The 24,227-nt window shown below is 41.6% G+C and overlaps 1 long non-coding RNA gene across 1 annotated transcript; it reads left to right on the top strand.

Moving 5' to 3' along the window:
- Positions 1-371: 371 nt before the first annotated feature.
- Positions 372-6,870, top strand: LOC110299569. Its single transcript, XR_002378477.1, has 4 exons — positions 372-915; positions 3,211-3,303; positions 5,495-5,780; positions 6,638-6,870. It is a non-coding gene; the product is annotated as an uncharacterized LOC110299569 (long non-coding RNA).
- The last annotated feature ends 17,357 nt before the right edge of the window (positions 6,871-24,227 follow it).

Genomic DNA, 24,227 nt, shown 5'->3' with positions numbered 1-24,227 from the left:
TGAAAACATGAAATTGGCCTTCTTTAAGTTATTTCCTCTCCTGAGATTCTGAATCAGTTTTCATCAAAGAACAGAAATTTCAACTCAAAAATTCCTTAGATTATTTTTATTTCTAGCTTCAATGAGCAATTTCATTATCAGCCTGGTAAGAAATCCTATGCATGTATTTTCTACCTATAACGTGATGGTTCCTGGGTGCCATAATCACGCCAAGGCCGTTCATTATGTTTTAGCTGATTTCAGACATGGAGTTTATATGTGCACACATGCGCGTGCACGCGCACACACACATCACAAGAACATACACACACAAACAATTCCCATTGTGACATGCCTCAGTGGCTGTCCATGGGTCTCCCTTGCGCTTTGTCAAGCCTAGGTCTTTGAAACCAGAGCAGAGCATGGGATTTCCTATGATGGATGTAAATGGTAGTCCTGTATAGTACCCATCCTGGGACTACCTGGTTGGTTGCTGGAGCATCTGAGCGTGGTGGAGCCACTTGCTACAACAGGGCACTTAAGCACAGCCTGTAGAGCCACGCGTACCGATCCAGTTGGTAATTACTGGAGTCATTTTCTCCAGTCTGGGAGTGAAGTGGCCACAGGAGTCACATTCTGGGTGAGAAAGAAAAGCTTTGTACAGAGACGTGAGCTTTAATCAGGGGACAGCAGACAAGCATTTTAGAAAGTCTCCCCTTGCCTCGCGGTGATGAAGAATAAATGACCCACCAGCAAATGACTCCCTACGCTACTGCTACAGCTCCCTGGAAATACCCACAATGCTTCTGCCTGGATTTCAAAGATGGTCTGGGCCTCACTGTGGTCATTAGTGCTGTAGGAAAAACAGCAGTCGATCAATGGACTGACTCTGGGGAGATGCTTCGGGGTTTCATCGCTCTAAGCCACAGTTACAAGGTTAGCTGGGAGAGGACAGATATTTATGGGGCTCTCCCGTAATAGGAGACCAGAGGGTGGTGGGAAAGTATAAGGGATTTGGACTTCCCAGGAGGAGCAAGCCAGTTTGTAACACTTCCTTACTTGCCTCTACCGTGTCCAGCTTTCCCTTAACCCGGCCGTTTCACTCCATCTGACCATGCCTCTTGAATTACTCTTAAAAGCAGACACTCTCGGCACAGAATAGCCTCGTGCCAGGTTCTCTCCCAGGCAAAGGGAACATCCTCCATCATGAATCTTTCAAACTCTGTGCTCAGGCCTTGGGTAGACAGTGTCTATTCAGAAAGGCGTGCCTGGAATTTGGAGTGTAAGGAATCCCAATGGTGGATTAAACTTTACATCTATGATTCTATCTGTGGGCTCAGAGATGTTCTTTCACTGAAGATAATTTGTCCTAAATCATTAATGAGTCTGAAGTACATGGTTAGGGACCTGTTCCTGAGTGGACACTGAGCCCCGTGACTAGAAAGGGTCCTTACCTGGGCTGAGGTAAGCAGTTAGTGGGGTTGACTTTAAACCCAAAAGAAGGCACCCTAGAAGTGCTCATTGACACTGCAGGCTCTGTCTACTTTCATTGACGACCTAGGAGATGAGAAAAGTCTTTAAAAAACAAATTTTAAAATTCGACAGCGTGATTCCTCTCAGTGTGAAATCCACTAATCTCCTTTGCAGAAGGCCCCAGACCCACGGGGCCTACAAAATATTAACTTAGCATTTGAACTTTCATTTAGTACATGGCTCAGATTCTCATTAGCATTTATGATCATGAAGTGAATTTAATTTGTTCCTATTCATAAGAAATAGGACAGAATTTGAAGGTTTGCTTTGCTACTAAAATTATTATTGACCAATTGCTAGCAGGGGCAGAGGTGGCTAGAAAAAGTGCAGAGCATCAGGGTTTTGTTTTGTTTTGTTTTTTTTCTGGGTTAATTATCTTGTCAGGAGCCATGGTCCATGACACACAGGGCTCCTGTCAGCAAAGATTTGTGAGCAGATTATGATATGCCTGTTACCTCTTGATCACTGCTATACAGCCTTGTGCCCAAGAAGCAGGCTCTTTCTAAGAACTACATTATTTATGACAAATTGAAACAGTAGAAATTTAAAGGTTTCAATTATGCCAAAAAGGGTGTCAGGAATCCTGTCTGTCTCAATCACGGATTTCTTTTTCAGAGCATAATTTCCAAAATCAACTTACAAGGAGGGAAACTCTGTGTCGTTTAGAGGATTCAGTCCAAGGTTGGTTAAATCCATTTCCTTGGAGCTAAGGTAAAGAATAGTAGTGTAGAAGTGAGAGTGCGTGGTGGATACTGTGAACCTGGTGGTAATCAGAGAATAGAGAGACAGAAGGAAGCCATGGACACCATACCCTTCAAAGGCACGCCAACAGCTATCCACTTTCACCAAGCCCCACCCATCTCCCATCACCTCCAAATGAGAACGTCAGAGTACAAATACACTGGTAGACCAGTCCACTCAGGAAGCATGGATTCATTATCATTTTATAACGTATAACAGGAACATTAAAAACCTATCAATTTTTAAAACCTTATTATAACTGTCATGTGAAGTATAAAGATTATAAATTTAACTGAGGTATGCACCTGTAAAATCAACAGCATAACTAATATAATCAGTGTTTGATCCCTGAGACCCTCAACCTCCTTTGTGTTGGTTTATTCTACATGCTAACCTGGGTGGGCCAGAGGCCAGCAGTATTCTGATCATTGCTTTAAAAGTAGTTTTGTGAGTAAAGTGAATGCGTACATGAGTGGACTTTCATTAAGCCTGCTGGGCTTCCATGTGGTGAAGAAACCATATCCAATTAGTAGAAAGTTTAAGAGAACAAAGATTGAACTCTTCAAAGACAGAAGGAAATCTGCTAACCAACTGTCATGGGCTCTTCCCTGGACATCAGCTTGCTTGCCTCTTCACTGGATTTTGTTCCCATGGGTCCCATGTCACATGAGCCAATTCAGTAAAATACTCTTAACATACACCATGGCTGCTGTGTCCTCAAAACCACCCAGCTCCCTACCCTGTCTCCAACCCTTCTCATAGCTGCTCCCAGGCAACTGTCGGCCTATTCTCCATCACTACAAATGACTTCGTGTCTCTTAGAGCAGACAAATGGATTAAGAGTGTGTCCTCTTTGACTTCTTTTAATCTCAGAGTCATGAGATGAGGTGTCTTCATGCTTCATTTGCTGTTAACCCTTTCATCTGTATGTGACCATTTCAGGGTTTTATTTTCTAGATCATTTCTACGAGAAATAAAATTACTGTGAATATTTCTGTACAAGCTTTTGTGTTGCGACATGGTCCTGTGCCTCCTGGGAAAAGCAGATAGGTATGGCATTGCCTGGTTGGTGTATGGCTAATGATAGCTTAATTCAATGCTGCTCCTTCATATTGTAATAGAAAGACCAGAAACCCAATTTATTATTCTTTTATACTTCTGTCTTTTGGCTGTGATTGATGTCTTTCCTAGAGTTTGGTGGAATATTTTCACTACTATTTACAGGTGTGTCTTTCAACGTCTAAAGAAAGAAAATCCGTACTCTCAAGCCTTGAAATATAAGCTTATTCTCATGTGAAACATATAATGGTTTATATTCTTTATAATCCGAAGTCCACAAAGAACATAATAAAATTCCCTTTGATGGAAGAATAGAATTAAAAGCTCTTTGCGGATGTCAAATATTCTAAATCTGTGTCTCAGTCTAAAAATAGATGAAGCTATTTTGTTTTCTGTACGGAGAGCTCTGTGGTTCAGTGTACGACTTGACAGTGGTAAATTGGTTTAAAAACTGAGAAAATTAAAAGCTAAGAGAAATACCAGTGAAATACAGAGGAGCACACACAGTGAGAATTACCTGGAGAATGATGAGGTAACGTGTAGCCAAACCACTGTCAGCATGGTTGCTCTTCTACTTTATTCTTAGATTTTGATTTGTTTGTCTGCCTGTGTGTCCAGGTCATTTGCCACCAGACCAACTCGTCACCATTAGCAATCTTATCTTTCATAATCTCCCTTGGTGGCAGGTGTAGTGAATCAGAAAGAAAGTATATTGAGAAAGAAGGCATCCTGAGACACGAAGAGAAACATTATTTGAAGTGGTATTATCATTGCTCTATAAGCAAATCCCTGTGTTATCTCCGGCGATAGAAAGATCATTTTAGCATAAATAAAATAAGGTCAATCAGTTACTGAGCCTCGGGGCACTATCAGATAGGAGTAGTAATAAATCAGGCTGATAGCCTTACAACAACCCTGGATTTTTCTTGCTAATCAAATAAGATCTGAACCCAGCTATCACTGCAGGAGAAGAGCCAGATTTAATTAGCTTATCCAACAGTGTCATTTAGTAAATCAAAAGCCTTTGAAAGTTCAATGAATCTTGTCCTTATCATCACATTATCTCCCATCACTAAGGAGGTACCATTAACCAGCCCCACGGTGGCGGTCATTTCGCTGTCTCACCACAGCCCACACTGGATAGCGACACTACCTCTTTAGAAACTGTCCTGGTCTGAAAAGTCTACTCATCTCCAGTTCCACCTTAAAACTCCTTTAACCATAAAATTCACCAGCATCAGCACCCATCATAAATTCAGCGACTTAGGAACACTGAGCCACGAAGCAAGACTTGCCGCCCAGTGTATATTCACCTAAGTAAGAGGAAAGACATAAGCACTTGGGAATTCTGATGGGGTGTCAGGCTTTGTTTAACTGGTTCACTGTAGTGTATGTGAAATAGAAGTTCAAAAGGTAAAGAGGCCACAAATGAGGAGGGGCAAGATGTCTGGCCTTTGAGGCATGTCTATAAACAGCAATGCAGACGGGAAGCTGCAGGAGAAGAGAGAGCATACATGCAATCTACTTTGTTAGATCTTGTCTCCACGACAGTGACTGCCACATGTGCTTTGTCCACAGAACACCTTTAGCGTGTGAAGGTCTGAAGGTATTGATAGAGCAATGGCTCAGCTAGCAAAGGACTTGTCCCATAAGCATGGGGACCTGAGTTGGGTCCCTCATAACCCAGGCTGAAAAGCAAACAGTGGCAGTTAAACCTTATAATTCCAGTCCTGGGGAGGTGGAGACCGGAGGACTCGAGAGAATCAAGGACTCACTGGCTAGACAACATAGTGGAATCAGCCAACCTCAGACCAGTGAGAGACACTGTTTTAAAACACCAACTTAGACTTCTCTCTGGCAACAACAGCTGATGTTGGCCTCTGTCCTCCACACGTACCCAGGGTATATGCACACATGGTGGTAATTATAGCAAGTGTGTAAGCCATAGCATCACAGTGTTAGCGTCGTCCAGTGAACTGTTTTCCACATGGGTATTTTCCATTTATCAATTAGCTCAATCTTCAAGAGTACCCCCCACAAATCCTTTCAATGGTTTAAACGGTACAAACGCTTTAATAAAGCTAACCCAATGTCAGTCAGCAGTTAATAAGAGCATACCTGATCCTGCCTCTCCTTTATCTAGAAAAACACGCAGCTTGCCTTTCTCCCATGGTTTCTACAGACAGCATGGACTCCAACACACCAGGTTAAAGAGTGTTGATCTATAGAGCAATTGGCGAGAGCACTGGATTTTCATTGTTCTTGATCTGAAATGCCAATGTGAGATGCTCTCTGTTGGACTCAATCAGCAGAAAACATCCTGAGCAAGCAATATGTACACAGAGAAGGCAAGCCATGCTACGTGATGGCTGTACTAGAGACTCCTGCCAGACCCTTGCATACAGTAGACACTCAGTGCTAATTCTTCCCAAAGCATCATCTCTCATGTGATATCTTTGTCCAAGCTGGTAAGGAACTAGGTCTTCAAATAGTTTAATTTCCAAAGGTCAGCATAGAAAGTGGACTTGGAAGCTTCCTGTGAATTCTAAAACATTTGCCAATATGTGGGTCACATAGCCTCTGAGTTCGGTGAGCTATATGAATACCAAAGGCTTCCAGTACTAGCCTACAGGCCAGCCCTTGAGTACATTTAATTGTTACAGGTAAGAGTAACTGGAAGGACAGCATGCTGGCAAGTGACTGCATGGCCCCAACAGCACTCATGCGCTACAGTGACATGGATTGGAGAACTCGTGAGGCTCTTGCACTACGTATGACAGAATGCATACCTTTGCCACATGGTAATGACTTGTGGAGGCTACGAACCCCCAACATGTCCGTGACAAATTAGATGTGAACCACTGCAGACATGAGTCACTAGAGGAAACACCATGAAAAACCAAACCTCTATTGATCCTTTCTGTTCAACTTTTACTTAAGAAAATTCTTAGGCTGAATTAAAAATATGTGAACCAAAAGATCTGATGACAAATGTGTAATCGTGATTATATAACAGGTTTTTAATTTGTCAAGGTTATGCATTTATTTAACATATATTTTCTCTGGAAAGCTCACTAAAGGGACATTCTTTCTTGTAGGAAAACTCTATTCTCTCTCTCTCTCTCTCTCTCTCTCTCTCTCACACACACACACACACACACACACAATTTTTGTTCTGGAGAAGTTTTTTTCTTTACTAACAGAAGAGAAAATACACAGGTTTTGTAATAGTTTCTTTCATACTTTTATGTCAAAATATTCATATCTCTTTTAATTACATACTATAGTCCTCTGATAGATGCAAATTAGATTTAACTTTTTTCAGTTTCTTCCAGGGTGCAGCTCCTGCAAGGCTCTCCATGCTACAGTGGGTTTGTCCTGCCCTGATTCACATAGAGGCAGCATAGCGTGGACACACTGGGAAACCACAAGATGTTGAGAGGGAAAATGGGTGTAACTGGAGGATGGGAAACTGGGTGATCTCATCAAAACACATTGTATCCGTGCATAAAGTGCTCAAGTAACAAAAGATTCAGTTGCTAAATAAAGGGGTATCATGTAAAAAGAATCCATGTAACATAAACAAAAAAAGCACAAAGCAGCCTGAGTCTGTAAGATGTGATGGAGTTGGGTTTCCTAAGCTCATCTGGAAGGGTTGATGGGGCAGGTGTCTGAGGAAGGCTACCTCTTTCTGTCTGAGCAGAGCCATCCTTTCCATTGCTGGCTTGTGATCTGTGTGGAGCCCTGAGGACACAATCTGAATCAGCCTGTGCACAGAGGGTCAGCTAGAGAACCCCACCTGAGCACGAGAGAACCTTCTGGAAGCTTCACCATTAGCAACACAGGGAAGAAGCTGTGAGAAGATGGAACTACTCTAGAACTTCCTCTTTGAAACGGAAGGGATGAGGCTTCTGTGAATAAGCACATCTCACCCTAGGAAGCTGCTCTCCATGGCAAGGGTGTTCCCCTGAGATGCCTTGCACACTGCTAGCCTTTCTGGTCGATTATCTGCAGTTTGTTTATCTGTGAGAACACACTTGCGTGAAGTACTGTCAAGAGTCTGAATGACAGTGAGAAAATGTTTGGGGATGTGAGAGAACAGTGCATATGGAGTTGAGTGACAAGTTCTTAAAGGAAACCCTAAAATATAAGTTCCAGGCCAGAATTTTCAATGATTGCCTAATCCAGGCAAGCCAAGCCGTCTGTTACCTGGGTTCTTGTCCCCTTTTTAGGGAGGGGCTAGTGATAGGCTGTCCTTCTGTAAGGAGCCATCTCTAGCTGACATCTGTCATCTGTCAACCACTTAACTGTAATGATGGGCAAAGTTGCTATCAGCTGTCATTGGGCCATATGGACTGATAGTAAACGAACAGACTGTAGCCACATCTCATAGATGCAGGACTTATACAGGTGAGCCAGCATGATGCTTGCTACTGGGTGGGTTGGAGTTCTGTGTGGGTGCTGCAGAGCAAAGCATGGGAAGGAAGGTCAGGCATGTGACTCGAGAGGCATATTGTCTTAGCCTTTATCACAAAGCTGAAGGGAATAAATAAACATACAAATAAATAACTTTTAGCGACAACAAATGTGTGGGGTAAGCATGGAATGGGAGCTGAGCTGGAAACATACTTCTATGACAGTCATAGACACCGGCCCCAGGAAGTAACTTATGGTGGCATAAGTGTCACCAGGAAGGTAGCATGTGGTCTTATTGAAAGCTAAGCACTTCTGGAAGCAAGGCTCACAAAATCCTAGAGTCTCTTGTGTACTCACAAGTTTTCAGGTAGAATACTTAAATAATAATTAAGGAAGTTTTAAAATATTCATCAAATAGAGTTCTGATCTAATCTTAGTATCAAGTCCATGTGTTCCAACATTAGACTTTCATCATAGCTTTGTACAAATATTCTTTTTTTATTCTGAGTGTGTTTTAAGAGGACATGTTATAGGGCTGGGAGATGGCTCAGTGGTTAGGAACATTTGTTTCTCTTCCAGGGGACCTGAAATCAGTTCCTACCACCCATGTCAGGCAGCTCACAACAGCCTCTAACGTCATCTCCAGGGGTCTGACACTCTCATCTGGCTTCCATGAGCACCTGCTCTCACATACATGCACATGCACACATACACACGTGAATATGCATGCACACACATTAAAATTAATATAGAACTAAAGAAAGTATGTTATTGGGAATTTTCCAAGGGAAAGTTCCATTGATTTTAACTAAACAAAATTAGAATTTGATACTGAACCCAAGATAATGGTTATTTCCAGAACCAAAGTTAAGAGCATATAACTACAATTGAAGAATCAATTTGTAATCACTAATCTGTCAACTCCTTTTGGCTGTATTAGTGTATTGTATTAGTGTCAGTGGTTTTTCTGTCCTGGCTGTGGCTGTGCATTAAATGAGTTGAATAATAATCTTCAAGAGTGTGATCCAAGAATGACTCTCTCTTTTTTTTTTAAATTATCAATCATTCCAACATACAGTGAGCAGCCATTACTTGTAAATTTTGCTCAATAGACTCTTTAATGGAGTGTGTTGAAGCCTGGTGGACACTGGGGAAACCAGTCTAGCCTCAATAGGCATGGGTGTGAAGCAAGATGCCTGTATCCTGAGTCTGGCAGTTTGGTGAGAGAGGCAAACCCAGCACTCAGGGTCTTACCAAGCCCCAGCCACTCCTTGGAGGCTTCTGTGTGCATAACTTCTGTATGCTCCTTCTATGTGAACACTTCTGCTCTGCAATCAGGTCAGTAGTGTTCTCTGAACATCTAACCACTCTGAAATGCCTGTTCCACAAGAATACCAGTCCTCTGGGAGAGTGAATGCTGCCTCATTGGAGATGGCTGGCTCTCCAGAGCTCCTTCCAGGCCAGCCTCCCTGGTCTCCACAGCTACTAGGTGAACGGGGCTCTTAACACACAAGTTTACTGCATGAGACACTCAAACATTTGCTGCCTGCTTTGGCTCTGAAATAAATCATTTGTTTTGCCTTATACTAAGTTTATGCAGTAAGAATTTGGATAAAAATGATTACCATATTGAGGACAAGAAAACCACATATCAAAGAGGTTAAATATTTTGCTGTGAAGTTACAAAGATGTATTTCATTCTAGGGGATCTCTAACCCTTTCCGTTTGTCACTTACTAGCATTTTTCTACAAATCTAGGGGATCTCTAACCCTTTCCGTTTGTCACTTACTAGCATTTTTCTAAAAATCTGTTCTAATCTACTATGATGAACAGCATGACCAAAAGCAGCTTGGGAAGTAAAGGGTTTCTTTCATCTTATGACTTTCTGGGACTACATCATGGTCCATCATTGAGTGAAGTCAGGGAAGGAACCCAGAGAGAAACTAGAGCAGACTATGTTAGAGTGTTGCTTACTGACTTGCTTGAGGCTTTCTCAGCCTGCTTCTATATACAACCCAGAAACAACTGCCCTGAGGTGACACCCCATACTGTAGGATGAGCCCTCTCAGATCAATCATTATAAGACTTCTCACATTAATCAATAAGCAAAGATGTGCCACACAGTTGCCTATAGGCCAATCTGATGGAGGAATCATTTCAACTGAGCTTCGGTCTTCACCAATGACTAGTTTATGTCACATTGACCAAACTACATCAGCTTTAGAGTTCAGTCTCTTTAAAATATCTCTTCCAAAGTCTAAAGTCAAGAAATTATATACTTTCTTATTCCAAGAGGGAAGAACTAGGGCATGGTTGCAACTAGATCAATGCAGAACTAAAATCAAACAATACACCACATCTAATGTCTGATATATGGTTTTCATCCATGACCTTCTGGTCTCCAAGTAGGTAAAACAGTTGTAGCTCTCCAGCTATGCCACCCTCAGCACAGGCAGCTTGTCTCTAAAGCTCAGCCTGGCAGGCTCCACACCACACCTGTTGATGTCCTTCATGGTCTCCCACAGTCCTGGCATCTCCAATATCTTGGAATATTCACTATAGCTGAGGCTGTACTTGCACAATAGCCTCTGAGCCTGCCTCACGGTTCCACACCACAACTTCTCTCCATGGTCCCTTCAAATTCTGCAGTCTTCTCTACAAGTGAGACTGCACGCCTCCACCAGTGGCCGCTTCTGGCCTCTCACAGTGCTTCATCTGCCTGCTCCCCGACACACATGCCCAGTCTTATAGCTTTCATGTGTGCCATCAAAACCAGTACTATGTGAGAGACCAAGCTTGGTTGGCTCTCAGCATCGGATGAAACCGTGGCCCCTCTGGAACAAACTTCTGTGTGCTGACCCTGAGACCACTTCCCAGAAGATCTGACCTCAGAGATGCTTCTCTGTTGCTAATCAAAGTTGATTTTTAGCCCCAGCTGACAAGAAACGACATACTTCTCAATCCAAAATATGACATGAGTAGATAGTCTTCAAGGGACTCTCGAGCTTCCCTCTGGACCTTCACAATCCAGCTCTCCACTGTCTACATTCCTCGCAGCACTCTTACTTTCAAAATCTCTTGTAGAACAGTCCATTAAGCTTTGAGCACTAATGGCTTTTCTAGGACAAAGTTCCAAACACTTCCACAATCTTCCTAAATACAACATGGTCAGATCTGTTGCAGCAATGGCCTTCTCACCAGTACAATCCCTAGAGACAAACATGAAGGGGAAGTCCAGGCAGGAACTCAAACAGGAGCCTACAGACAGGAATCTGTGTTGAGGCATGCTGCTTACTGGCTTACTCCCCAAAACTTGCTCAATCTCTTTTTATGCACAAGCCAGAACCATGTGCCTAAAAGTGGCAGTGTTCACAATGGACTGAGCCCTCTCAAATCAATCACTGGTCAGTAAAACCCCCCACAGATTTGACTACGTGCCAATCTGATGTGGGCTTCTTCTCAGTTGAGGTTCACTCTTCCCAGATGATCCTAACCATCAAGTTGATTTTTGAAAACCTCAATGCTATAGAATCCTTTCTCCCAAACTTAGAATCCAACCACCCGAGAAATGGCCAACTCTGCACCCCTAACTCTATTCAGCTCAGTTGCCATTCTCAGCTGAGGTTGAACAGGGTCAGACCACCATGCAAGCTTGCCCTTCACCACAGAGCAGCCAAGACTCTGGCAGCTCTCTACACTTTGGACTTGAGTATTATAGTTTGATAGAACTTTTTTTTCTGTTCAGCCCAGACATAGAGAGAAATGGTAGATTGAAAAAACTGGTTTGTCCAAATCTACCTTAGTGAACTAAGAAGTTTATTGGGGTTACTAATAAGAGTATGAATGAACCAGGCAACATGACCCCTGAGAAGCCCATGTTAACATGGAAGGCCCTCATGAAATTGCCTTTATTCAAGTCCCCCACACAAGCCACAGAGATACACATCACCAAAGTATCCCCTTCACTGTGCGGTCATTTATCTTACAAAGCAGAGGAGATGCCCATGAGTCTTTTAGTCTATTACTGGTTTGATGAACCCCATGAGCCCTCTCCTTCCACAGGGGAACATTTCAATTAGGAGGAAACAGATACAGTGTGTATAAGCCAGGCTATGCTTGGATGTTCCATATTAAATCAGTAAACTAAAGAGCTTGGCGCACAGATTGCCTTTGGAGTGAAATTTTTTCTTATTGAATCTTGGTATACATTTTTTAGGTTTGTGGTTTATTTTTCCTTAAAAACCAAACGAGAAATAAATAGCTTTTTGGCAAACGTGTACAATAATATTCACTTAATTTACTCAGAAGTAGTGAGACTCTAAATTTAAATAAGCAGGTCAATTTTATTTTAAAATTTAAAATGTGGAAGAAAGCAGCCACGTGGTAAGCTAAAGAATTGCCTCATCTCCACATTATATCCAAAGCTGTTTCTGGTTGCACAACTTAAAGTGTCAAAAACTATTTATTTCACTTAAAAAAAAAAAAAACCCTACACATTATTTGCTCAATACAGTACTTCTGTTTTATGAAGTGGTACTTATGCTATATATTTTGAAAATTAGAAAGCTAATATACTTCATTTCAATTAAGCAGTATTGATGATTTTACTCAAATGTATTGGGAAGAGGCCAGTAACATTAAAAAAAATGCTGAAATTAGAAGAAAATATCTCCCTCATGCACATATAAATTCGTAAACATCATAAAGTTTTTATTAAAAAATTCATAAGGTAAATTGTCACATACAAAGTGTCAAATCGCTCTCTGAAAATGACACGGTAGGGAAGCAGTGATAGCTTACTGTTGAAATCAAGTCCAGAGCATCACGGTGAGTTGGCGACAGCAGGTAGCTCTTCTCTCTTCCTTAGGGTCCTGCTGTGTACCGCGTTGATTTCTCTATGCCGAAGGGTTTGCAGCTGGTCAAAATCTCCCAAATGCTAAACATAAAGGAAAAAAACAAAACAAAACAAAACAAAACAAAACAAAAAAACGGTGGGTGGGAGGAGCGTTCCACTTGCTCACTGACATATGGGTAATGAGAAGGACGCTGATTGGCACGAATGAGTCAGATCTGATATGAAGCACACATCCTCTGGGAACAGATTAGCATGGAGGCCATGAGAGGTGCACCTGCTAGCTCTTATGTCAACTTGCTAGTTCTTGTGTCAAGGACACAAGCTCAAGTCACTGGAGGGGAGGGACCCTCCACTGAGAAAATGCCTCCATGAGACTAGGCTGTAAGGCATTTTCTTAATTACTAATTGATGGTCCAGCTCATTGTGGGCGTTACCATCCCTAGGCTGTTCCAGGTCAAGAAAGCCATGATGAGCAAGAAATAAGCAGCACCCCTCCATGGCCTTGGTATCAGCATCTGCCCCCAGGCTCCTGCCCTGTTTGAGTTGCTGCCCTCACTGCTTTTGATGATGGACTCTTATATAGAACTGTGTGTGAAATAAATCCTTCACTCTCCAAACTGCTCTTGGGTGTGATGATTCATCACAGCAACAGTCACCCTAACTAGAGTAAGAGATATTTGGCAAAGTGGAATAATGTAATAATATGTACAAATGTTTAAAGTAATTAGTATTTATGCATAGTTATGTATTATGTGTGTGCTCCTATATACACAGATATAGTCATACATACATAATCGGGGACTGCTTCTCTGGAGGTATATTATGAGTTGGGGCTCAGTTGTGGAGTACTGTCCTTGAAGGAACAGCTATAAAGAAGTTGGATTTGAATCAGAAAGAAATTGGATGGCAATGAGGCTTTACTCCCAGGAGAGAAGGATGAAATTCATTTTATAAATATAAATATGACAGTAGTTTATGGGATATAACGAACAGAAAACATCTAAGAGCCCCCAAGCTCATTAGAATGATCTTACCAAAGCCCATTTGTGAAATTTAAGGGGAAATGAAAAAGAACGGAAGAGTCAAAGGCGAACGCTGGGTCATCAGCCAGCTAGGCATAAATTGGTGCGTGAAAGAGCAGCAGCAAGGGTCAGGAGACGGTCATGAGGAGTGAGCTCAGCCAACTAGCACCGAGAGACTCAGTCTTAGCAAATGAATGCACACCCTATGGAACTGGGCCCAAAGCACGTTCTGCTGAGATGGGACCCTTGAAGAGACAACACAGCATGCAGGGCATCTAAGGATGACTGAGTCACATTCCCGTCCCTAAGCGATGAAACTTCAACATGCCTGGCTCGATTTCTTTAATAAAATGGACTTGCAGCACGACGTATTTTGAGAATTTTTTTTATTAAAAAAAAGAACGTCTATAACTCTTACTTGTTCTAGCCATTTCTTTCTGGTGCCATTTCTTTGGTATCTTTATCCTGTGTATTCACAAGCAACGCATAAATTCTGCCTCGTGTGTCAGCGCGGCTCATCTCCCTGCACATCTCACCTTTGGACCAGTTATTTTTTTTCCACCCTCCCTCGCACTCCCCTTCAGATTCCAGAGCAGAAGATCAAATGAAGAATTTTAATGTGTATTTCAGTTTTCTGTATAAATCATCCTGTCATTTTGGCACGGCAGCTGACTTCCCTCGTATTAGCTGGAGAAGATCATGAATAAATTTGCAGCATGCTGCACAGGGGATTATGTGTACATGAAATAATTCTTATTGGCAATTGCTTTTACAACTCAGTGCACAGAAAATTTAACATGAGGGCATGGAATCCCATTTCTCACGCCGGGGTGAAACTGGAGAGCTGCAAACAGAGATACTGAAGAAAGGAGGCGATTTCTCACCAGCCTCTCTGTTTGTTTGTTTGTTTGTTTGTTTGTTTTGTTTTGTTTTTGGTTCCTGTATACCTGCAGAAGCACTATCATCAATGTTAGAAGTACACACCACTATCAGCCACAATCTTCTAGGGATTTCCTATGGCTCTCAGACAAAAGCCATTGCTCTTCACTTTGGTATTGAAGGTCTACCACACTCTGATCTGTTTCAAAGCTCTGTCTCTAGTTTAGACTAGTCTTGTGAAAACATGGCGAGCATGCGCTTCATTAACCAACATTGGTCCTGTGTCATCACTTGACGTTGTAACCATCTTCTGAGCCACACTTGACATTGTAACCATCTGCTGAGCCTTCCCAGTGTGTGATGGCTTGCATATGCTTGGGTTAAGAATGGCACTATTAGGAGGTGTGGCCTTATTGGAGTAGGTGTGTCACTGTGGATATGGGCTTTAATACCCTATCCCTTGCTGCCTGGCAGGGAATATTCTGCTAATAATCTTCAGATGAAGACATAGAACTCTCAGCTCCTTCACCATGCCTGCCTGGATGCGGCCATGTTCCCACATCAATGATACTGGACTGAACCTCTGAACCCGTAAGCCAGCTCCAATAAATATTGTCCTTATAAAGTTGCCTTGGTCATGGTGTCTGTTCACAGCAGTAACACCTTAACTAAGACACAGTTGTTCTGGCCTCCAAGGGTAAGAGCAGGCAACAGCCCTGCTATTCAGTGTCCTGTTTCTCGTGATTTCTATCCCTGTCTCACTGCTAACCCAGGTTTTGGTGTCAAGCTTCCCAGTGATGATGCAAGAGTAAGGAGATCAATATTTTATAGACTCGGGAAAATATTGATACCTATCGGCTATGGAGATCTCAAATTTAGACTCTCTCTCTCTCTCTCTCTCTCTCTCTCTCTCTCTCTCTCTGCATATATCTGGCTGTGGGTGTCTGTAACCCTCCCATCTGCTGCCAGAGAAACCCCCCCCTGATGACAACCGGGCAAGGCACTGATCTATGAGTATAGCAGGATATCATTAGGAATCACTTCACTGTTTTTTTTTCTCCTAGTCGAGTTTGGTTCTACCCTGGGTGACTGTCTACTGGACTGTCTCTGGGTCCTGGCCATGTAGGCAGTGACACACATGGGTTTCCCTTTCCAGGAAGAGACCTCAAGTTAAATAAGACTTTGATTAGCCACTCACCAAAATTCTGCATCACTGTTGCTCCAGCACATCTTGCAGGTAGGACAGATTAGGTTAAAGGATTTGTAGCTGGGTTAGTTTCCTGGTACCTTTCTGTCCCAAAGAGATTAGAACTTAGGGGTAAGTGTAATACAGACACTAGCTCAACCTCTCTACATTCAGTGAGCTGGGTGAATTCTGACTCCAGCAACAGAGCATGACTGTCAGTTTTCACAGTTTCTATCCTAGCGTCAGCCTGAGTTATTTAGGGATCCCCTCCGCATGGTTGCTTTTAACTGAAAGCAACCCAGTCCCACCACTGGAAGCCTTGCCTGGCTACAAAAGATGGTCAGCTCAGACTCTATATCCTGCATTACTAGGAGTCTTAGTAGGGTCCCCCCATAGGTTCCAGGAAGTTCCCACTGCACTAGAGTTCTACACCACTACCCGACCCCCCCCATAAGTTGTAGCTGTCTTTCCCTAAAATTTCCCCTCTATACCTCCACCTCATCCCTTCCATTTCTATCTCTAAATGTTCCCAGTCCACTCAAAAAAAAAATCTATTCTATTTCCCCTTTGCAAGGAGACGCATACATCCCCCCTAGAGCCCTCATCTTTATCTAACTCCTTTGGATCTGTGGGTTGTAGTTTGATTATCATTTATTTAACATCTAGCACCCACTTACAATTGAATTTATACCATATTTGTCTTTCTGGGTCTAGGTTACCTCACTTAGCATGCATGCATTTTTCTAGTTGCATCCATTTGCAAATTTCATTATGTAATTTTTATTAGCTAAGTAATATTCCATTGTGTGAATAAACCACATTTTTTTTATCCATTCTTCTGTTGAGGGACATCTAGGTTGTTTCTCAGTTTCTGGCTATTATGAATAAAGCTGCAATGAACATAGTTGTTCAAGTATCTTTATGGTAGGGTGGAGCATCCTCTGTGATGTATGACCAAGAGTGATATAGCTGGGTCTTGAGGTAGATTGATTCTGATTTTCTCTGTGTGTATTCTCTTTGTCTAAGTAATTTCAATAACCACTGTGGATAGAATGTAAAAAAAAAAAAGATTCATTCTACTTTTGATCTTCCTGCCTCAGCTTCCTGAATCCATGGTTACATATAGACATTACCGAGTCTAAGTCATGAGCATTGACTAATGATGATGGAGTCAATCCACAGTGGAAATAGAATGATTGTGAGCATGTGGATGCCCAACCACAGATTCTCAAAATACATACAAGCAAAAACTGGCAGAACTGAAGGAGGGAAGACACCAAGAACCCAAGAGTGGCATCTCTCCTGTACATTTTAGCTGTTGAGTTGGTGATGCACAATTACCTGGTAAGAGAGTCTCCATGATGGATTGTCTGGATCATTTTGGCTTCTGGGCATGTCTGTGGGGACTGATGTGATCACATTGATTGATGTAGAAAGAACCAGACAGACAGTGGTTGGCACCATGGTTTATACTTGGGGCCCAGGCCCAGACAAGGGAAGGAAGTGAACTGAGCACTGAGCGTGCATGCATTCATTTCTCACTGCTGTTGCCTGTGGGTGTGATGTGGTAAGTTCCCAGAAGTGATGGGCTGTGTCATGGAATTGTGAGCTAAAACAAACTCTCCCCTTAGCTGCTTTAGCTCAGGGTATTTTATCAGAGTAGTAGAAACGAAGCCAAAACAGTACCTGAGTGCACTAGTGTCAAGAGTGAATAGAACCCTGTGATTTCAGCAGAAATAAAGACCTCGGTTTACCTTATGTCTCTCAGAAAACCATAGAGCATTTCAGCAACAGTAGTAATGGGATGAAAAGTCCTCCCTAAGGTACTCGGTCATCCCAAGAACAACCCATCTGTTGAAGCACAAAATAGTCCATCAATACATTTATTTAAAAAAATTTAAATCATAAAAGTATATTTTTCCAAATACGATGGGAGGAAATGAGAGGTGAGTAACCGAAATTTGAGACAGTTACAGCATGTAGAGGTGATGCATTCCTGAATATCTACTGAGTCAACAAGATCTTAAACTAAAACAAAATCCACGGCATTTCAGAATTTACAGAATGAAGCTGAAGAATTGCTTGAAGGAGGGATTTATAGACAGATGTGGGTCGGCTATGCTGCTTTCCGTCATTTTGACAAATATCTGAAAAAAAAAAACACAATGCAGGAATGATTGATTCTGTCATGTGTGATCCAAGGCTGAAACGAAGAAACCAATTCCCTTTACAATGACATCAAAGAACGCAGAGACCATGCTCCATTCAGAGTACCTGTAAGGTCTGAGAAAAATCTCTAGAATAGGGTGGGCAAGAGAACATAACTTTGGAGTGGATTTAACAAAACACAGTATACATTATTTGTATACTGAAGAAATACTTAGGACCTACATAACCAGAAGGACATTCAATGCTTGCACACAAAAAGACTTAATTAAACATTTAAATGTAGAAAAATTGTCCCATGTACAGATTCTATATAATACTTATCAAAGTCCCAGGGTCAATGTTGCAGTAATCAATGGGCTCATTCTTAAATTTATATAGAATTTTAAAGGATGCATAGCAACTAAAACAACTTCAAAATGATGGGAAACTGGAGAACTGCTCTTTTCTAAGAGGGCAAGCAGTACTGGCGTACACTGCAGGGGAACACTGTCATGGGATGTGACCCAGGGCCAGGAAGAAACCCATACCTTGTTTTCAACTGATTTCTAATGAAGGTATCACGAAAATCCAGTGGAAAAACATCTTCAAAAAGTGGGGCTGGTGCAAATATATTTCCACACACAGAAAAATGATATCGTTTGCCTTGTTGCTTTCAAACCTAACTCAGATGTACCAAAGACCCAAGGGTAACAAACAATATAATACCAAACTGCTAGAAAGAATGTATATAAATCCTTGTGCTCTTAGACTTGGCAACAGTTTCTTAGACAGGACAACAAAACCTGAGAAAAGAGACAAAACATGCTGGACTTCATCAAAACTAGAAACATTTTTTTGTTGTAAAAGTCACCACCAGGGAGGTAAAAAAATTCCCCACAGAACATAAAATATTTCAAAACATATATAGGACAAGGTAGAATGAGCCCAAAATGCTGACAGGCAGTTAGACATTATAAAGAAAGCACATAGCAGGACACAAAGGGCTACTCCGGAAGTTTACATCAGAGGTAGAGGCGAGAGAGTCAGAAATCCTATCCTAGACACCTTGAGTTCTGATCTCAAAACAATGGAATTAAAAAGCCCAATTTAAACATTAGCAAACTGGTTCGGGTAAGGATGTCCTCAAAAAAGACACACAAATGGATAATAAGCACTGAGAAGTAATAACTAATGACCATGTCATTAAGGAAGTGCATCAGTTAACCACAGTGAGACCACTTTAATCTTCTCAGGTGATATTAATAATCACAACAAAGCAGTCACTAAGAATTGTTGGAGAGAATATGTAGAGGCTGAGGATCTTCATGCTTTGCCTAAAATAACAGTTACTTGCAAAACACTTTGCAGTTTGACAAAACAAATTGTATATGGCCTGAAAATTCTAATTATATATATAATTAGAATTATATATATATAATATATATATAATATATATAGGTATATATAATATATATAGGTATATATATATATATATATATATATATATATAGAGAGAGAGAGAGAGAGAGAGAGAGAGAGACTGAAGATATACATCTGTCCAAAAGTATGTGCCTGGATATGTATAGAACCTTTGTTCAAAATGCACATACAGTATTATCCAGAGCGGGCAGAGGATTATGGGAAAGTGGAGAAGTGACACAGAGTTTCCATTACCAGGTACAAAGTTTCTTTGAAAATGATGAGAATGTTTCCAAATGAATTGTTACAGTTGCCTGATGGTGGGTGCACTACAAATCATTGAGTCTACAGCTTAAGTGCATGGATTGTGTGTTTGTGATTTATACCCAATAAAGCTGCTAAAACATCTAAATAGATGGCCTTAGAAGTTTGAGCATTTAGAAACATTAGTTGCTGCCATTAGTTTTCTTAATAGATAGTTATGGGCACCTAATTCATGACTGTAACTGTTTTAGAGGCTGCAGGTACGGGAATGGAGAAGACAGTCAAGCGCTCTATCATCTTGATACCAAAGATCATTCTCGTGGCTTGTGTGCCAGCAAGTCTACAGTGCCTGTCACACACCTTCCTGATACCCTGCATGTAAGACATGTACATGTATCATCCATAGTAAATGAACCACAGTATGACAATGAACATGTCAGAAATCAAGCCTGTTGGGGAATGATCTCCAGTCAGTGTGCGCCAGAAAGTTAGGATGGATGAAGGATACAGTCTTACAACCAGAAAATATGAAGGCTTCCTTACATACGATGGGGATTGGTATTTTCAACACCCCCATTTTTGAGACCATTTCTATGACACTTAATAGTTGATATTTAAATGTACATGTTAGATAGCAAGAATTTAGACAACATGGATTCATTCATTTTTATGGATAGATAGGTAGATAGATACTACAGTCACACTGCTTATCATGCTAAAATGTTTATAGCAAAAGCTATAGCCTTAGATTTTCCCAATTGACCATTAACAGCATGAATTAATGGAATACTAGTAGAATAAGCAATCATATTTTTATATAAAAGACAAAAGGTCCTTGTTGTTTTTCTACATCTTCCAGATAGACACCTCAGAAGGCAGATGAACAAGAGATGGTACCCTTTTCTGTCTCCAGACTCTGGATGCTGGGATTCTGCTGGTTGATGCTGAAATAGATCATGTAGTCACTTGGTTAAGGAAGACCCTGAGTACAAAAGAATTCCTAAGGACTTCCAGCCACACTTTCCAGAGGAGAGGAATGAAGGAACCTCCTTCTAGCTCCATTTGTACCTCTGTCTCTGCTTCCCAGCCGAGGGCATTGCCTCTAGTGAATAGATGATGCTTGGGGCTGGTTTCTGAGACTACGACCCATTTGGTCTCCCTGTAGTACATATGCCCCACCAAAATTCATTTATTGATGTTTTCCTGAAGGAGACTGGGCTCCTTTGAAAGGCACAGAGTGACTGTTCCTTCCCTGCTTTTGCCCCATGAGGAATTGCTGTGTATGAACCAAGAAGGTCCTTACCAGACCTGGCCCCTGGAACTTTAAACTCCCCAGGCTGCAGAATGGTGAGAAATTAATTTGTTTTGATTGCAAACTGCCCAAGTTTATGGTATTCTTCTGTAACTGCCCAAAAAGCCTAAGGCGGTGGCTGTGGTGAGCCAGCTTGGGGTTTCTCATTTGTTCCTGTCCACGGCTCCAGGACTGGGCCAGGTCCTGTGCTTAGGTAGTTGCCTATCTTGGCATCTTCCTCTCTTTTTAACATTTTTCAATGTTTTTCTCTACCAGCAGTCTCCACTGTGTTAGTTACTATTCTCATTGTTATAAAAGAATCAACTCAAGGCAAAAACATCTATTTCAGTTCACAGTTCCAGTCCTTCATGGTGGAAAATCTCTGAGTTCCCAGTGGCTGGAGCATTGTGGATTGTATTAGATGAGGAACCAGAGGGCTCAGGCCCAGACCAAAAGCAGACACAACCGCAAGCTCACTCTGTGATTCACTTGTATTAGCTATGGTAGAGTCCCAAAGGATTCACAACCTCCCCAAACAGTGTCACCAGCTGGAGATCAAGGGTTCAAACTCATATGAAACTGTGAGGGACACTTCAAATACAAACCATAGTATCTCTCCCATGTACATAGTGACTACCTCCAGGCCTCTCCACCCAATCTGTTCTAAGAGGGTGTTGATATGAAAAACTGGCCCACCAAGGCTTTGAAAACTCAAGGTCCTGTTTATTTCAGTTGTCTAGTTATTCATCCCACTAGCCCTTGTGGAGGCATTTGCAAGGTCACGGGGAACAAGCACAATAACAGACAATCCCAAGGACTTTATGGGCCTCTAAGATCCACAGGGCATTCATATGTAGAAAATCTTACTCATAATTACTTGCTCTTCAAACTGCATAGAAATATAAACTTTGTGGTTTTTTTTTCAGGAATGCAGCTAAATGTCAAAAATAACAACAAAAGAATTTCTCCTAATTCTTTCCTAGTGTGATGGATCGTTTTAATTATCACTGCAACACAATATAGAACCCCCGAGCATGTCTGGGAGGGGCATAACTTCATTACATTATTTGATGGGGAAGTCTGAGCCCACTGTGAGGAGCATCATGCTCTAGGTTTTGGTCCTGGCCTGGAGAAGAACAGAGCTGAGCAGTAAGTATGCACTAACACATTTCTCTCTGCTCTTGCATATGCGTGTGATGTGTATATCTATCTTGAGTTCCTGCGATCCTGACTTCATTGAAATGATGGGCTGAAATATAGAGTTGTAGCTAAAATCAACACATTTGGTCAGAGTATTTTATCATATCAGCAGAAACAAAAATCGGACACCTAGGAATTATTGTTTCAGAGCTTACATCACTATAATAAAAGTACCTGGATCTGGCTGCATCTGTATCTATATCTATATCTCCATATAAACATGTTATATAAAGGAGTATTGGAGGCTGTAAAAAATTGCCTTACACTAAGTCATTTGTAAACAACAGAAGTAATTCCTTAAAATTATGGAGTCTCTAAAGTCCACAATCACGATCCCAGTACATCTTGTGTCCCAAGGGGCCAATTCCCCTGGATGGTGTGTACTCATAGCTGTGTCTTCATCATGGAAAGGGTACACAAGCTTCCCAGGGCCTCTTCTATAACTTGCCATCCACAAAATCTCCACACTAACGATATACTCACCTCCCTCTCCCCTCGGCCTGTGGCTTAATGCTAATGACTTAGGGATGAGATTTCAGCTTATGGATTTGGAGAGGAGCAAGAGTTCTACTGCAGCAAGGAGCCAGCTTCTGCCTGCTCTTTCCTTTGCAGAAGCATGGCTCAGCTGAGCAGTTTCTGAATTCTCTTAGTAATTAGACTCTTGTATTTTAAACTACCCTGAACTTATATCTCCTTTATAATTAGGATATTTTAAATCAAGTATAACTAATGTGGTCTGTGCATCCCATTTCAAGATTGTAAATGGAGTACTGCAGACCACGGACAATTCTGAAAGAGGGCCTCACATCTACGAACACTGAGGCCTGGAGCCTCCCACTTTTCTTTGTTGAATTAATTGCTTAAGAGGATCAGAGAAGAACGGTGGCTCTAGGCAGACAAACGAGACTTCACTCATCAGAAATTCTCACGTTCGCTTTTGTTTGGTTAAGTGTGCCTTCTCCCGCTGGAGCCTCGGGTGTGGCCGGCGTAAGACGACAGACAGGCCTCCTCCAATTTAGTATTTCCCTCCAAGTCATCATGCCATAGTTCAGAAGATTCCATCAAGCCAAGAAAGGTTACCTGACCTAGAGAAAAGGTCCTATCTCTCCACCTTATAATCTCCTCTCCTGGTGGAGTTTCTCCTCAGCCTAATAAATCTTTCCTTGCAATATATATATATATATATATATATATATACATACATATATATGTATATATATATTTCTCAGCCTAATAAATCTTTCCTTGCAATATATATATATATACATACATACACACACACACATATATATGTGTGTGTGTGTGTGTGTGTGTGTGTGTGTGTGTGTGTTTGCAGAATCACACAGAGAAATTGCATGCTTCACTGAGGAGAAAAACACAGGAGCAACATGCCTCAGCCCTATAGCAAACCATAGCATGACCCCAGCAAGGAATTTATCTGAGAGGGATGGTGACATCACATGACTACACGAATCTCCCCGAGCAGTCCTATGGCCATGAGTTGGGAAGGGAGGTGGAGGGATCTCTGTGGTTGTCTACATGGCCCTGTTGGGAAAATGTCCGTGTTTGGTCATATGAAACTCAGTTCACTTTAACTCAGAGCAAAGTAAGTATTAAATAAATAAATCTTTCTTTCCAAAGAGTAAGAATTGGGCTGGAGATGTGGTTCTCTTGGCAGAATGCTTGCTAGACATTCACAATACATTGCAATGTATGCATTGCGATTTGATCTCAGCACTGTTTAAACCCAAAGTGGCAGCACATGCCTGTAGTCTGAGTACTTAGGAGGTAGAGGGAGTAAGGTTAGAATTTCAAAATCCCTCTAGCCAGGGTAATGTCAGGGTCAGCCTGGACTGCATACGACCCTTTTATAAACAAACAAACACACAAACAAACAAACAATTTATATTTGTGAGAAAGAACATCAGAACAAGATATTTATCATTAGTGGCTTACTGAACTCAAAACTTCCTGTTATTATCACAGAATGTCCCTTTAAACTTCTATCTCAACTTCTTGTATTCATGATGGTTATCAGATTCCCAAAATGGAAGTTCAGTGTGTCCTGACGGCATTAGTAACAAGAACTGGAAAGGACATCAGAAAGATCTGCGTCTCCTAACCACCAGGAAAAGATAGCCTGAAAAAATAGAAGCAGCAGGCTGGCTCTGACCTAGGCTGCATACAACATGTCTTACTCAGTCACAGGTAAGTCTGCATTTGTATGTGAATGA

The sequence above is a fragment of the Mus caroli genome, chromosome 8 (assembly GCF_900094665.2).
Source record: "Mus caroli chromosome 8, CAROLI_EIJ_v1.1, whole genome shotgun sequence".
Taxonomy (NCBI): Eukaryota; Metazoa; Chordata; class Mammalia; order Rodentia; family Muridae; genus Mus; species Mus caroli.
The sequence above is the reverse complement of the archived record's forward strand: the minus strand, read 5'-3'. Positions and strand labels throughout refer to the sequence as shown.